The sequence below is a fragment of the Malaclemys terrapin genome, chromosome 4 (genome assembly GCF_027887155.1).
Source record: "Malaclemys terrapin pileata isolate rMalTer1 chromosome 4, rMalTer1.hap1, whole genome shotgun sequence".
Taxonomy (NCBI): domain Eukaryota; kingdom Metazoa; phylum Chordata; order Testudines; family Emydidae; genus Malaclemys; species Malaclemys terrapin.
This window is the reverse complement of record NC_071508.1, coordinates 29,751,666-29,768,201: the sequence shown is the minus strand read 5'-3', so window position 1 is coordinate 29,768,201 and position 16,536 is coordinate 29,751,666. Positions and strand designations below refer to the sequence as shown.

The 16,536-nt window shown below is 51.6% G+C and overlaps 1 protein-coding gene across 1 annotated transcript in view; it reads left to right on the top strand.

Moving 5' to 3' along the window:
- Positions 1-10,971: 10,971 nt before the first annotated feature.
- The window catches only part of GNAT2 (G protein subunit alpha transducin 2), a 43,264-nt gene continuing 37,699 nt past the window's right edge, over positions 10,972-16,536 (top strand). Inside the window, exon 1 of the mRNA XM_054025071.1 lies at positions 10,972-11,015. The gene's annotated coding sequence lies outside the window, so the exon portion shown is untranslated. The remainder of the gene's footprint in view (positions 11,016-16,536) is intronic.

Below are 16,536 nucleotides of genomic sequence, written 5' to 3'. Positions count from 1 at the left end.
TGGACGGAATTCGACGTTATTGGCCTCCGGGAGCTATCCCACAGTGCTTCATTGTGACCGCTCTGGACAGCGCTCTCAACTCAGATGCACTGACCAGGTAGACAGGAAAAGACCCGCGAACGTTTGAATTTCATTTCCTGTTTGCTCAGCGTGGAGAGCACAGGTGACCACGCAGAGCTCATCAGCACAGGTAACCGTGATGGAGTCCCAGGATCGCAAAAGAGCTCCAGCATGGACCGAACGGGAGGTACGGGATCTGCTCGCCATATGGGGAGATGAATCAGTGCTAGCTGAACTCCGTAGCAGTAAAAGAAATGGCAAAGTATTAGAAAAGGTCTCCAAGGCCATGAAGGACCGAGGCCATAACAGGGACACACAGCAGTGCCGCGTGAAAATTAAGGAGCTACGGCAAGCTTACCACAAAGCCAGAGAAGCAAACGGAAGGTCCGGGGCAGAGCCGCAAACTTGCCGCTTCTACGCGGAGCTGCATGCCATTCTAGGGGGTGCAGCCACCACTACCCCAACCGTGTGCTATGACTCCGTCAATGGAGAAACACACAGGGAAGACGGTTCGGGGAACGAGGAAGATGAGGATGGAGGTACTATAGGTAGCTCACAGCAGCAAGGAAGCGGAGAAACCGGTTTCCCCAACAGCCAGGATATGTTTGTGACCCTGGACCTGGAACCAGTAACCCCCGAACTCACCCAAGACCCTCAGGGCACACAGGAGACCTCTGGTGAGTGTACCTTTGTAAATATTTGTAAACATTACACATGGTTTAAAAGCAAGCATGTTTAATGATTAATTTGCCCTGGCAATCGCGGCCAGTACATCTACTGGAAAAGTCTGTTAACGTGTATGGGGATGGAGCGGAAATCCTCCAGGGACATCTCCAGAAAGCTCTCCTTCATGTACTCCAGGCCAGTAGCACATAGTCTGGAATCATTGCATAACAAAGCATGGCAGTGTATGGTCCCGGTGTTTGCTGGCATGCAGACAATATCCATTCCTTATCTCTCTTTGTTATCCTCAGGAGAGTGATATCATTCACGGTCACCTGGTTGAAATGGGGTGATTTTATTAAGGGGACATTCAGAGGTGCCCGTTCCTGCTCTTCTGAACAGAAATGTTCCCCGCTGTTAACCACGCGGTGGGGGGAGGGGTGAAGTGATCATCCCAGAGAATCGTGTGTGGGGGGAGGGGTGGGGGGGTTTACTTGGGTTTGTGCCGCATGTTAACCGGGAAACCGCAGCCCCTCCTTTTGCATTGAAAACCCATTTTAAATGGCCAACCCAATTCATCCTTGATATGGGAAATGCGCTGCTGTTTGAAACCTTTCCCGCATGTTAAGAAGGTTAAAAAAGCCAAAACACTGTGGCCTACCATGGCTGCCTGCAAGCCGAAATATGTTGCCTGGGGCACTGCGTGAGTGATCTCTCATACCAAACCGGCAGGCAGAGGAAAAATGCGACCTTGTAATGAAAGAGTGTACCCATTGTTCTCTAAAATGTGTATTTTTTAAACCACCTCTCCCTTCTCCTCCACCAGCTGCAAATGTTTCTCCTTCGCAGAGGCTAGTGAACATTAGAAAGAGAAAACGTAGGACGCGGGACGATATGTTCACGGAGCTGCAGATATCCTCCCACGCTGATAGAGCACAGCAGAATGCGTGGAGGCAGTCAATGTCGGACATGAGAAAAGCACAATATGAACGAGAGGAGAGGTGGCGGGCTGAATGGCGGGATGAAAAGAGCAAGTGGCAGGCTGAAGACGATAGGTGGCGTCAGCTTGCAGACAGACGGCAAGAGTCAATGCTCCGTCTGCTGGAGCATCAAACTGATATGCTCGAGCGTATGGTTGAGCTGCAGGAAAGGCAGCAGGAGCAGAGACCGCCGCTACAGCCCCTGTTTAACCAACAGCCCTCCTCCCTAAGTTCCATAGCCTCCTCACCCAGACACCCAAGAACACGGTGGGGGGGCCTCCGGCCACCCAGTCACTCCACCCCAGATGATCACCCAAGCATCAGAAGGCTGGCCTTCAATAAGACTTAAAGTTTTAAAATGCAGTGTGTCCTTTTCCATCCCTCCTCCCCCACCCATCCCAGGCTACCTTGGCAATTATCCCCCTACTTCTGTAAGGAACTAATAAAGAATGCATGAATGTGAAAAAACAATGACTTTATTGCCTCTGCAAGCGGTACTCGAATTGGGGAGGGGAGGGTGGGGTGGGGTGGTTGGGTTACAGGGAAGTAGAGTGAACCGGGTCGGGGGGGGGGGGGGTGGAGGGTTCATCAAGGAGAAACAAACAGAAGTTTCACACAGTAGCCTGGCCAGTCACAAAACTCGTTTTCAAAGCTTCTCTGATGCGCACCGCGCCCTGCTGTGCTCCTCTAACCGCCCTGGTGTCTGGCTGCGCGTAATCAGTGGCCAGGCGAGTTGCCTCAACCTCCCACCCCGCCATAAAGGTCTCCCCCTTACTCTCACAGATATTGTGGAGCGCACAGCAAGCAGCAATAACAATGGGGATATTCTTTTCGCTGAGGTCTGAGCGAGTCAGTAAGCTGCGCCAGCGCGCTTTTAAACGTCCAAATGCACATTCCACCACCATTCGGCACTTGCTCAGCCTGTAGTTGAACAGGTCCTGACTACTGTCCAGGCTGCCTGTGTACGGCTTCATGAGCCATGGCATTAAGGGGTAGGCTGGGTCCCCAAGGATCACGATAGGCATTTCAACATCCCCAACGGTTACTTTCTGGTCCGGGAAGAAAGTCCCTTCCTCCAGCTTTCGAAACAGACCAGAGTTTCTGAAGACGCAAGCATCATGTACCTTTCCCGGCCATCCCACGTTGATGTTGGTGAAACGTCCCTTGTGATCCACCAGGGCTTGCAGCAGCATTGAAAAGTACCCCTTGCGGTTTACGTAGTTGGTGGCTTGGTGCTCCGGTGACAAGATAGGGATATGGGTTCCGTCTATGGCCCCGCCACAGTTTGGGAATCCCATTTCAGCAAAACCATCCACTATGGCCTGCACGTTGCCCAGAGTCACTACCCTTGATATCACCAGGTCTTTCATTGCCCTGGCAAATTGGATCACAGCAGCCCCCACCGTAGATTTGCCCACTCCAAATTGATTCCCGACTGACCGGTAGCTGTCTGGCGTTGCAAGCTTCCACAGGGCTATCGCCACTCGCTTCTCAACTGTGAGGGCTGCTCTCATCTTGGTATCCTGGCGTTTCAGGGGAGGGGAAAGCAAGTCACAAAGTTCCATGAAAGTGGCTTTACGCATGCGAAAGTTTCGCAGCCACTGGGAATCGTCCCACACCTGCAGCACGATGCGGTCCCACCAGTCTGTGCTTGTTTCCCGGGCCCAGAATCGGCGTTCCACGGCATGAACCTGCCCCAGTGACACCATGATTTCCACATTGCTGGGGGCTGTGCCTTGTGAGAGGTCTATGTCCATGTCAATTTCCTCATCACTCTCTTCGCCGCGCTGCAATTGCCTCCTCGGCTGGTCCGGGTTTCGCCTTGGCATGTCCTGGCTCTGCATATACTCCAGGACAATGCGCGTGGTGTTCATAGTGCTCATAATTGCCGTGGTGATCTGAGCGGGCTCCATGATCCCAGTGCTAGCTATGGCGCCTGGTCAGAAAAAAGGCGCGAAACTAGTATCTGACGGACTAGGGGAAGGAGGGAGGGCGGGCCGAGTGACGACATGGCGTACAGGTACAGGGAATTAAAATCAAGAAAGGTGGCTGTGCATCAGGGAGAAACACAAACAACTGTCACACAGAATGGTCCCCCCAAAGATTAAACTGAAAACCCTGGGCTTAGCAGGCCGTTGATTTCACAGAGGAAGGGGAAGCAAATGAATATAGAACAAATCTATTTTTTACATCTTAAGCTGGCAGCCGACGGTGCAGCATGAGTGATAGCCTCTGCAGTACGATGACGACGGATACCAGTCATAATATACCATCGTCTACGAAAAGGCAAGGGGCTGCTGCTGTGTAGCAATGCAGCCCCACGTCTGCCAGCCCCACGTCTGCCAGCACCCAGATCGCCCTCGGCCTCTTCTGGGTGCTTAGCAGACAATACTGGGCAATTGGCAGAAAATAGTATACTACGACTGATAGCCATCATCATCGAGATAGTAGCATGTCTGCCCAGGTGCCCATGATTGACAGCCACTGCAGTATGACGACAACGGATACCAGTCATAATATATCATCTCCTACCAAAGGGCAAGGGGCTGGTGCAATGCAGCCCTACAGCTGCCAGCCCCACAGCTATTACTCATGCTACACCGTCTACCGCCAAAAGGCGGTTAGCAGCTGCTGCTGTGTAGCAATGCAGTCCCACGTCTGCCGGCACCCAGAGGACATATGGTGACGGTGAGCTCAGCTGAGCTGAGTGGGCTCCATGCTTGCCGTGGTATGTTGTCTGCACAGGTAACCCAGGTAAAAAGGCGCGAATCTATTGTCTGCCGTTGCTGTGACCATGGGGGAGGGGCCTGACGACATGTACCCAGAACCTCCCGCGACACTGTTTTGCATCATCCGGGCATTGGGATCTCAACCCAGAATTCCAATGGGCAGCGGAGACTGCGGGAACTGTGGGATAGCTGTGGGATAGCTACCCATAGTGCAATGCTCCGGAAGTCGACGCTAGCCTCGGTACTGTGGACGCGGTCCGCCGACTAGAGCACTTAGAGCATTTTATGTGGGGACACACACAATCGGCTGTATACAACCGATTTCTATAAAACCGGCTTCTATAAATTCGAACTAATTTCGTAGTGTAGACATACCCTAAGGCCCTAGATCAGGGTAGAGCTGGGTCATGGCTCCTAGCCTAGGTCTTTAAGACCACTCAAGTGCAGCTCCTGTGTCTTCCTCTTTATCTTCAGACATGGGGCTCTACAGCTCAGCTGCCTTAAACACCCACAACCAGCAACTCAGCCTTCCCAAGCCCCCACGCTCCATCAGAATCCACCTGGCTGTGGGCTCTCTGAGCTTCTTGATTAACCCCCTCCAGATACAACCTGGCAGACAATCAAGAAATATAGGGATTAGTAAAGGAATTTCTTAATCACAGTCACTTTTACTCTTAAGAAAGCACAAGAGAGTTACAGATCTTTGCAAAATAACAAACAGTACATACACACACATTCTTCTCTCTTGTGAGGTCTGATCACCATCTCAGACTAGGCAGAGTCCCTCCTGCCTCCTCTAGCCTGGTCTTCTGGCACGTAGCAGCAGACAGCTCCCTGACTCAGCAAGGCCCCTCTTACCACACTCTCTTCCTTTTCCCCCCTGGGAAATTCTAGCTCCATCCTACAGTCAGGCTTCTGTGAAGAGAGTCCATTATCCCTAGCAACGGGCTAGTACTTGAGAGACAATCAAAGCTGATAGCCTTAGAGTGCTCCTTGATGGCTGTAGTAGGGTGGTCACCAGCTCCTACCTTAAAAGGCTTAAAACAGCTGTGGGAGAGGGCTGTGGCAGGGAAGGAAAAGTGGGGCTGATTGGGGAAAGCAGCCTCAGGTGGGGGCCATGCCCCAATCAGGCCAAGGCTGGCTTAATGAGGGCCCAGCTGGTCCTTATAAGAGGGCTGGGGCCAGAAACCAGAGATAGACTCTCTAGCTTTGAGAGGGAGGGATCTGACTGCAGGGAGCTGAGAGAAGGTATCTGGAGTGAAGCAGGGCTGGGGGGAAGGCCAAGGGAGCTGGGGAGCTCTGGCCTGGAAACCCCCCCCAGGCTCCAGTCTAGTGGAAGGCCAGTTAGGTACTGGGTTTGCAGGGGACAGCCCATGGATAGGCACAGGCAGCAGGTCCAAACACCCCTTGCCTGTGATGAGTGGCTTTTACACTACAGTCTGCCCCAGTGAGCGGGGGGCTAGATGGTGACTGGTAGTAACCCATGACTGAGGCAAGGTGAGGATAGAGGGTTGTGGGTTCCCCTGGATGGGGAGACCCTGAGACTGGGGGGGTATTGCCAGGGGGCAGCACCCCAAAGACAAGGGGCACTGGGTCCTGGGAGGGACACTGACTTGCAGAGGGTGCTCTGGAGGATAGATATGCTAATTCCCTGAGATGACCAGCAAGAGGTGCCGCAGTGGCGAGTTGTGCACCCCAACAATGGCTTTTCAGCCAGTCATTCAACCAGGTGTCAAGCGCCTAATGCCACTTGGAGGTTCTAATCCAACATGGAGGTTACACTAGGAAATGAAAGTCACAGTCCAAGATGGTGATTGCCATGCAAAATGGAGGTTACAATTTGATGTAGACATAGCTCTTGGCATCACCACTCAGGGACAGATGTAGGGGGTCACTGGTGAAACAAGAGGCTCACTTCAGCTCATCTTCTCTTGCATAGGAGCTCAGGGAAAGAGCTGTGGGCCATAATCCAAAGCCCCTTGGCATCAGTGTGTTTTGGATCATGGCTAAGGCTCTGTTTTAGTCACAGATATTTTTAGTAAAAGTCATGGACAGGTCACAGGCAATAAATACAATTCACAGCTGGTGACCTGTTCATGACTTGTACTATGTGCCCTGACTAACTCTTGGGAGTGCTGAGGTGCTCATGGAGGGGCCATAAGTGCTGAAAGGGTGGGGAGGAAGGCTGCAGGTGCTGGGGAGGACTGGCTCAGAGTGGTGCCAGAAGTGCTCAGGAGGAGGAGTGGCCCGTGGGAGTGCCAGGAGCCCTCTGGGAGGGAGCAGCCCAGGACTCCTGTTGGTGCTGGCGGGGGAGTTGGTGGGTCTGGCAGGCTTCCTACCCAGCTTCTCCAAAGTGGCAACATGTCCCTTCCTAAGCTCCTAGCTCCACGCACTGCCACCTCTGCAGCTCCCATTGGCAGGGCTGGCTCTAGGCACCAGCAAAGCAAGCAGGTGCTTGGGGCGGCAAATTTGCAGGGGTGCAAGAATCCAGAGTGAGAGCTGAGAATCAACAGGGAGCCCTGGGAGCTGTAGTTCCTTGGTTAGCTCCCTGCCTATAGAGCCAGCCCTGGAGCAGGGAAAGAACTACATTTCCCAGCATTCCCTTGGCCGCAATTAACAGGAAAGGGAGGGGGAAAGAGTGTAGACCTGAAACCTCATGCTGCAGCTTGCTGTACACGGTAGGAACAGAGCCAGCTTTAGGTTTTTTGCCGCCCCCCACCTCAGCCCTGGGCTCACCCTGCACCCCTGTGTTGCCCCAGCCCTGGACTCTCCCCTGCCCACACCCCCTGCTGCCCCAGCTGTGGCCCCCACCTGCACCCCCTGCTGCCCCAGCCCTGGGTTCTCCCCCCACCCGCATCTCCTGCCACCCCAGCCCTGGGCCCCCACCCGCACCCCCTGCTGCCCCAGCCCTGGGCTCTCGCCCCACCCGCACCTCCTGCCACCCCAGCCCTGGGCTCTTCCCCCCACCTGCACCTCCTGTTGCCCCAGCTTGGGTTCTTCCTCCCCCCGCACCCCCTGCTGCCCCAGCCCTGGGCTCTCCCCCAAAGAAAGAATTGGGTGGACTAAATGGACATTGCACCTCTCTATCTGAAGCCTAGCAAGGCAGGTACGTGGATCCCACTAGAATTTAAAATGAAAAGTAAGGGAGGGGAGGCTCTACTAGACTGGGCAGCTTTAGATACAGTACCAGGAACGTAGGAGGATTTACACTTCTGAGCCATGGAAGCAGAAATTGACTTTTCTTTTCTAGATTTAGCTAATATTCAGAAAGGGAATCCAGCACCTGCCTTCCAGATTTGAACACCCTCAAAATTCAGGAGTGCTCAAGCTCAATTTGGGCAGCTGTTACTTCATTTCCCCCAAATCAAATATACTGATCCACTGTAACTTGCTGTAGGAAAAAGTAGAATAAATTGAGCAAGAAATGCTTCCCAGTGTGATTAGGACTGGAATTGCTATTTTCAACAGCCATTGCTTTTTTTTATTATTATTATTTTTAAGTTTTAGTTTTATTTGTTTAAAAGGAAGACAGTGATATTGCATTGGCAAATTCCCCATAGAAACAAAGAATGGAACAAAAGAATAATAAAGGCACCTCAACTTTTCCTCATTTATGTAGGACAGTCTTATAATATGCATCCAGATAGCCTTCAATCACACAAAAATTGTTCCACTCTACTGCAGTTCTGTAACCATATGGGAACCAATCCTGTCTGTGTTTTGTGCACATCCAAAATTCCTGCTGAATGACCCGCCCTGGGAGCGAGTTACCAGTGACCCAGGGCTGAGGCGGCAGGAGGGTGCGGGGAGGGGCAGCCAAAATTTTTGTTGCTTGGAGCAGCAAAAAACCTAGAGCCGGCCCTGCCCATTGGCCAGGAACCATGGGACTCAGTGGGGGTGTGACCCCAGGAACAGGTTCCACTCCCTACCCCAGCAGCTGAATTCCAGACTGAGTTGCAGAAGGATCCCTCCTTGGAGAAGTTGAGGGAATTTGCTGGCCACAGCACTGCAAACCCCCTTGGGGAAGGCTGCAGGAAAAGATTACTGTGGGAGAAGGAATTCCTGTACTGGGAATGGGCTCCCCAAGGGGAAGTAGAACTGAGGGGAATCAGGAGGCAGCTGGTAGTGCCCCAGAAGTACCGCCACAGGCTATTGTACCTGGCCCACGATGTCCTTCTCTCAGGACACCAGGGGATCCAGTGCACCAGGCAGCAGCTGCTGCAGAACTTTTACTGGCCCGGAGTCTGTGACCCTTGCCAGACGGTGGAGAAGGCCCGGGATAAGGGTGAAGCTCCCTTGAGACTCCTGCCCACCATAGAGGTACCTTTCCAGAAGGTGGCTATGGACATAGTGGGGCCCCTCAGCAAGGCGACCTGGTCAGGGAAGAAATACATTCTGGTGGTGATGGATTTCGCCACCCGCTACCCAGAGGTGGTGGCTCTGTCCTCCACCAAGGCAGACATCGTGGCAGACGTGCTAGCCAACCATCTTCAGCAGAGTGGGGTCCCCAGCGAGGTCCTTACCGACCAGGGGTCCAATTTCATGTCAGCCCTGCTCCGGGGCTTGTGGGAGAAATATGGGGTCTGGCCCACCTGGGCTTCTGCATATCACCCCCAGTCCAACAAGCTGGAGGAGAGATTTTATGGAACCCTGAGGATGATGCTAAGGACTTTTATGGATCAGTATCCACAGGACTGGGACAAGTACCTGCCCCACCTGTGGTACAGGGAAGTGCTCCAGGAATCCACAGGGTTCTTCCTTTTTGAGCTGCTGTATGGGAGGAGAGTGAGGGGACCCCGGACCTGGTAAAGGACGATTGGGAGGAGAAGGGGTAAGACCCCCTGGTGGATCTCTTCCCTGAGATGGGAGCCAATCCTCCCATCAGGTGCCCCCCCGTTCAGAGTTACTGGGAAAACTGCCCAGAGCCTGGAGAGAGAGGTCAAGGACATGCTGGCTTTAGAGGTGATCCAGCCGTTCAACAGCCCATGGGCTTCACCTGTGGTGCTGGTCCCCAAGAAGGACAGGTCGATCCAGTTCTGTGTGGACTATCGGAAGCTTAATGCCGTCACAGTGTCTGATGCCTACCCCATGCCTAGGCCTGGTGAGATTCTAGACAAGCTTGGGAGGGCTCATTACCTCTCTACTATGGATCTCACCAAAGGTGACTGGCAGGTGCCTTTGGACCTAAATGCCAGGCTGAAATCTGCCTTCACCACCCCTTTGGGGCTCTTTGAGTTCCCGGTCCTGCCTTTTGACCTCAAGGGGACGTCGGCCACCTCCCAGCGCCAGGTGGATCGGTTACTGAGGGGGATGGAGAAGTTGGCCCTGGCATACACAGATATCTGTCTTTAGCCAGACCTGGGAGGAACACACGTCCCAGGTGAAGAGGGTGCTGGGCTGCCTCAAGGAGGCAGAACTGATGGCAAAAGCTGGAAAGTGAAAGGTTGGGGTGGCAGAGGTGTTGTCCCTGTGCCACAAGGTGGGGAGCAGCTGCCCAAGCCCAGAGCCGACCAAGGTGGAGACGATCAGAGGTTGGCCCGTTCCCCAGACCAAGAAACAGATCCAGGCCTTTATTGGGATGGCAGGGTACTACCAGAGGTTTGTACCCCACTTCAGCTCCCTAGCTGCCCCATCCCTGAGCTATGTAAGAAGGGGAAGCCAGACGAGGTGGTCTGGAATGAGCAGTGCCAGAGGGCTCTCTGTATACTGAAGGAGGCTCTAATCCAGGTCCTGGTAAATCTGGTTAACCCAGACTTTGCCAAGCCCTTTACAGTGTTCACCGATGCAGGGCTGGGTGCGGTGCTGATGCAAGCCGATGCTAATGGAGAGAGATGTCCCATCGGGTACCTGAGCAAGAAGCAGCTGCCCCGGGAGCAGAACTATGCTGCCTGGCCATAGTGCAGGACCTTAAAAAGCTGCAGTCGTACCTATTTGGGCAGCACTTTACCGTGTACAACGACCACTCTCCTCTGACGTGGCTGCATCAAATGAAAGAGGCTGATGCCAAGCTGCTGGTGACAGACACCTGGCCATAATCCAAAGCCCCTTGGCATCAGTGTGTTTTGGATCATGGCTAAGGCTCCGTTTTAGTCACAGATATTTTTAGTAAAAGTCATGGACAGGTCACGGGCAATAAACAAAATTCACAGCTTGTGACTTGTTCATGACTTGTACTATATACCCCGACTAAATCTTGGGAGTGCCGCAGGTGCTCGTGGAGGGGCCGCAAGTGCTGGAGGGAAGGTGGCCCGGGGAGCGCTGCAGGTGCACGGGGGAGGCCGCAGTGCTGGGGAGAACTGGGGGTGCCATGAGTGTTCGGGGCAGGGGGGGGACAGCCCAGGACCCCACTGGTGCTGCGGGGAGGGGGAGAGGGCAGTTGCTGGGTCTGGCAGGCTCCCTACCAAGCTTCTCTGAAGTGGCAACATGTCCCTCTCTAAGCTCTTAGCTCCATGTGCTGCCAGCTCCTATTGGCCAGGAACTACGACCAATGGGAGCTGTGGTAGAGATGCCTGTGGGTGGAGTCGGTGCACAGAGGTAGGAGCTGAGGGAGGAACATATTGCTGCTTGTAGGACAGCCCCCAAGGTAAGCGCTGCCCAGAGCCCTCACCCCCTCCTGCACCCCAAACCCCAGCCCTGAGTGCCCCCCCCAACTCCTCCTCCTGCTGCTGCTGGGGTGGAGGGGGGCGGTGGCCCGCGACTGCCCTGGCAGCAGCTGGTGTGACTGGCCCAGGGGCTGCCTGAGCTGTTCGGGCAGCCCCAGAGCAGGGCCAGCTCTAGGTCACCTCTGAGTGCCACCCCTGGAATTGTGCCGCCCCAAGCACGTGCTTGATTTGCTGGTGCCTAGAGCCGGTCCTGTCCCGGAGCCAGCCGCTACAGAAGTCATGGATTCCATGACTTCCGTGACAAACTTGCAGCCTTAATCATGACCCATAAAAGTGTTTGCTTGGGAGGCTGAGATACATGGGGAGAGGAAGATGGGCTCCAGATTTTCAGATTCCTTTCTGATCACGTTGTAACAAGAAGGCAAAACAGGCCAGTCCCTAGCTCTTGAGGGAAAGGCCCTGCTGACTGGGACTGTGTTTCTCTGCTCTATCATTCCACCAACGTCCAAACGGGTTCCTTCTTTCCTCGGCCACGTATTCCAACAGAGGACAAAATAACAGTTTAAGATCAGGATAGAAGTTGTAGCTCCTAGGCCGGAAAGGAGGCTGTCAAAGGACAACGCAAACAGCATGGGAAACTTGCAAAGAGATCTAGGAACGTTACAATATAGACATCATCTCAGGCATTCCTGACATCTGGTCAAGTGCTGGGGGATGGACTAGATGATCCCTTTATGTCCCTTCTAACTCTACAGTTCTGTGGTTCTATGTTCTCATCCAGCGGTGTATGATGGAAGGGCGGAGAAGTGATGTTGTAGATCAAAAGTATTTACAGTGGCAACGAGAAATGGAGAGTGTGATAATGAAATACCCTAGACTAATACAAGGAATAAGGGAGCAAGGATAATGGGCATCTGCCCCAGAGCCCCAGGAATGGGGGGAAATAGCAGCAAAGTATTCCTAGACCAGCACTAGCTACTGTACTACAGTCACAAGGGGTTAATTACCTAGCTGTCTGCTGGGTAGGAGACTTGCCAAACATGCATAATCAAAGTGGCTCCTAAGTTACATACAAGACAACTTTATGACGCAGAGAGTAGAGACCCTAAGCCAACCATCTCAGCTCTACTTCACCCTGCTAGGTGGGCCTGAGTGAGAAGAATAAGGCAGGTTGGTACCTGTGACTGTGAGCTACCTGGATGATTTAGTTGGCGTTGGTCCTGCTTTGAACAGGGGATTGGACTAGATGACCTCCTGAGGTCCCTTCCAACCCTGATATTCTATGATTCTACCTGAATTCATCACTGTATGGAACAGGCTCACCTACGTCCTCTGTAGGAGGGGGGTTTGATTTCAGGAAAGAAAATTTTTGGGAACTGAGAACTCCAGCGCTCAGGCTGAACAGGGAGAAGGGGGGAAATTACTTACCCTGTGTCTTAAAGACGCTCTTCAGTGGGAGATGGAGCTGTGGCACTGTAGGGGAGGATATACTTTCTTTCAAGGACCTTTCAGATTGGGTCAGGTGCATGAGAGTCTCCCATGCCCCCAGCCAGAGCCCTGAGACCCCCCGGTCCCCCTCTGCAGCTGGAGCCCCGAGCCCCCCTTTGCTCCACAGCCTGAGCCCCACTCCCCCCTCTGCAGCCAGAGCTCTGAGACCTTCTGCCCCACCCCCAAGGCCCTCTGCCCTGTAGCCTGAGCCCCAAGACCCCCCTCCACGGTTGGAGCCCTGAGACCCCCCACCACCCGGCCAGATGAGCCCTGGGCTGTCCAGTGCCCCTGCAGCCATGCCTCCCCTCCAGAAACCCCAAGCTGCTCCATGAAAATTCAAAAGCTCTTCTCTTCTCTCTTCTGGAAGAAGAACCTGAGCTTTTGCTATGCCCCATGCAGATTCTGGGGCAGCTGAGGAGGCGGTATTTGCTACTCAGCTTCCTGGGTTCATCAGTATTCTCTCTGGAGTTCAAGAAGGAGATTACTAATGAATCCCAGAAGCTGAAAAGCACATACCATCACCTCAGCAGCCCCAGAACCTGCATGGGGCATAATAAAAAGCAAAAATTTCCCCCGCCAAACCCGCAACTAGGGTCCCGCGGCAGCAGCTTCGCTAGGAGAGGCAGAGCCTCCCCGCCCTATTATACCCCCTGCCTATGACTGTACCTTTAATTTCTGTTTCACTAACTTCCTCATTTTGTGTAGTTCCCCTTTCTGAAATTAAATGCTACAGTGTTGAGCTGCTGTGGTGTTTTCCCCACCACGGGGATGTTAAATTTAATTACATTATGGTCACTATTATCAAGCGGTCCAGCTATATTCACCTCTTGCACCAGATCCTACGCTCCACTCAGGACTGAATCAAGAATTGCCTTTCATCTCGTGGGTTCCAGGAGTAGCTGTTCCAAGAAGCAGTCATTTAAGGTTATCGCTGCATCCTGTCCTGAGGTGACATGTACCGAGTCAATATGGGGATAGTTGAAATCCCCCCATTATTATTGAGTTTTTTATTTTAATAGCCTCTCTAATCTCCCTGAGCATTTCACAGTCACTATCATCATCCTGATCAGGCGGCCTGTAATATATCCCTACTGTTATATTCTTATTCTTTGAGCATGGAATTATATCCATAGAGATTCTATGGTACAGTTTGGTTCATTTAAGATTTTTACTTCATTTGATTCCATGCTTTCTTTCATATATAGTGTTACTCCCCCACCAGCAGAACCTGTTCTCTCCTTCCGATATATTTTGTACCCTGGTATTACCGTGTCCCATTGATTATCCTCATTCCACCAAAATTCTGTGATGCCTATTATATCAATCTCCTCATTTAATACGAGGCACTCTAGTTTACCCATCTTATTATTTAGACTTCTAGCATTTGTATATAAGCACTTTAAGAATTTGTCACTTTTTAGCACTGTCTGCCATTATATGATGTAATTGACCAGGACAATTGACTGCAGATGGATCTGTTTTACTTGTAAGTTTTCCTGTATACGTGTGCGCTGGCAAGTGGGTAATGAAGTGTTACAGTGACATGTAATCATGTCACCTGAGCTGGAATCCATCTTTAACCTGGTGCTTTTCCATTGAGAAGGAGGGGGTGGGAACCCAGAGAGGGACAAAGGATTCCCGCCTTGTGCAAAAGATATATAAGTGGGTGAAACAGAACAAAGGGAAGCAGCCATCATGAGTAGGGTGACCAGATGTCACGATTTTATCGGGACTGTCCCGATATTTGCTTATTTGTCCCGTGTCCTGACCTACCTTCAGTTGGGACGCGAATTGTCCTGATATTTTGCCTCCGCTCACAGGCGGAGCAGAGCCCGGAGGGGGCTGGCGCCCCCCATGACTCCACCCCCTCCTTCCCCCATTGGATCCCTCCCCAAATCCCCGCCATGGCCCCGTGCCCCCAGCCCCGCTCCCTCACTGCCCCACTGGATCCCTCTCCAAATCCCCGCCCTGGCCCCGCCTCTTCCCCAAGCATGCTGCATTCCTTCTCCTCCCCCCTCCCTCCCAGGCTTGCGCTGATCAGCTGTATGGTGGCGCAAGCGCTGGAGGGAGGTGGGAGGTGGAGATGGAGTGGAGGCAAGCTGGTGGGGGGGGCGGGGCATGGCGCTCTGGTGGCCGTTTTTTTTTTTTTTGCTCTGCCCCCCCCCCCGTCCTGATATTTCACCTGTGTGATCTAGTCACCCTAATCATGAGAAATCCCCTAGCTACCACCTGAGCTGGAACAAGGGCTATACCAGGGGAAAGGATTGTGCCCAGACTAGGAAGGCATCCTGTCTGTGAAAGAAACTTATTGAAACATCTCTCAGGGTGAGATTTTATCTGTATTCAGTTTTATTACTGTATTAGACTTAGATTTGCGTGTTTTATTTTATTTTACTTGGTAATTCACTTTGTTCTGTCTGTTACTACTTGGAACCACTTAAATCCTACTTTCTATATTTAATAAAATCACTTTTTACTTATTAATTAACCCAGAGTATGTATTAATACCTGTTTGAGTGGGGCAAACAGCTGTGCATATCTCTCTATCAGTGTTATAGAGGGCGAACAGTTTATGAGTTTACCCTGTATAAGCCTTATACAGGGTAAAACGGATTTATTTGGGGTTAGACCCCATTGGGAGTTGGGCATCTGAGTGTTAAAGACAGGAACACTTCTGTAAGTTGCTTTCAGTTAAGTCTGCAGCTTTGGGGCACGTGATTCAGACCCTGGGTCTGTGTTGGAACAGATGGGCGTGTCTGGCTCAACAAGACAGGGTGCTGGATTCCCAGGCTGGCAGGGAAAGCAGGGGCAGAAGTAGTCTTGGCACATCAGTTGGCAGTTCCCAAGGGCGGTTCTGTGATCCAACCCGTCACACTAATAAATTAAACAGTAATAAGTCACCAGGACCAGATGGTATTGACCCAAGAGTTCTGAAGGAACTCAGATGTGATACTAACGGTGGTATGTAACCTATCATTTAAATCAGCTTTTGTACCAGATGACTGGAGGATAGCTAATGTGACGCCAATTTTTAAAAAAGGCTGCAGAGGTGATCCTGGCAATTACAGGCCAGTAAGCCTAACTTCTGTACCAGGCAAATTGGTTGAAACTCTAGTAAAGAACAAATTTATCAGACACATAGACGAACACGATTTGTTAGGATTTGTCAACATGGTTTTTGTAAAGGGAAATCATGCCTCACCAATCTAGTAGAATTCTTTGCGGGAGTCAACAAGCATGTGGACAAAGGGGTGTAACCGTGCCTTAGTGGGTCACAACTGAGGATGCCATATTCAGGATAAACTGCTGAGAAATAGGGCGCAAACAACTCAAAACTCATGGTTATTCTTTTATAAGATATACCAAACCAGCCACAAAAGTAAACTCCTGTTTCACCACACTGGCTAACAAGAAAACATAAAGGCAGTTTCCTAAGGCATTCCAGTTCTTATATCACCACCAAAAACACTGGATTCAGAGGTAAGTTGTTCTTTACAACCAGTCTCATCAAATAATAGGTTCTTCTGATCCCAAAGGACCAGCCACACACCCAGGTCAATATATAACTTAGATCTTAGCCAAAAATCACGCTAATGCCAATCCTTTAGTATCTAAAATCTAAAGGTTTATTTATAAAAAAGAAAGAAAGAAAGGTGAGAGTTAAAATTGGTTAAAGGAATCAATTACATACAATAATGGCATAGGTCTTGGTTCAGGCTTGTAGCAGTGATGGAATAAACTGCTGGCTTAAGTCAAGTCTCTGGAGTACATCCACTACTTGGATGGGTCATTCAGTCCTTTATTCAGAGCTTCAGTTTGTAGCAAAGTTCCTCCAGAGGTAAGAAGTAGGATTGAAAACAAAATGGAGGGGTTTCCAGGGCCTTTTATAGCTTTTGCCATGTGGAGGGCATTCCATTGTTCTTACTGCGGAAAATTACAGCAACAAGATGGAGTTTGGAGTCACATGGGCAAGTCCCATGTCCATGCATTTTGCCTCAGTCATTGCAGGAAGCC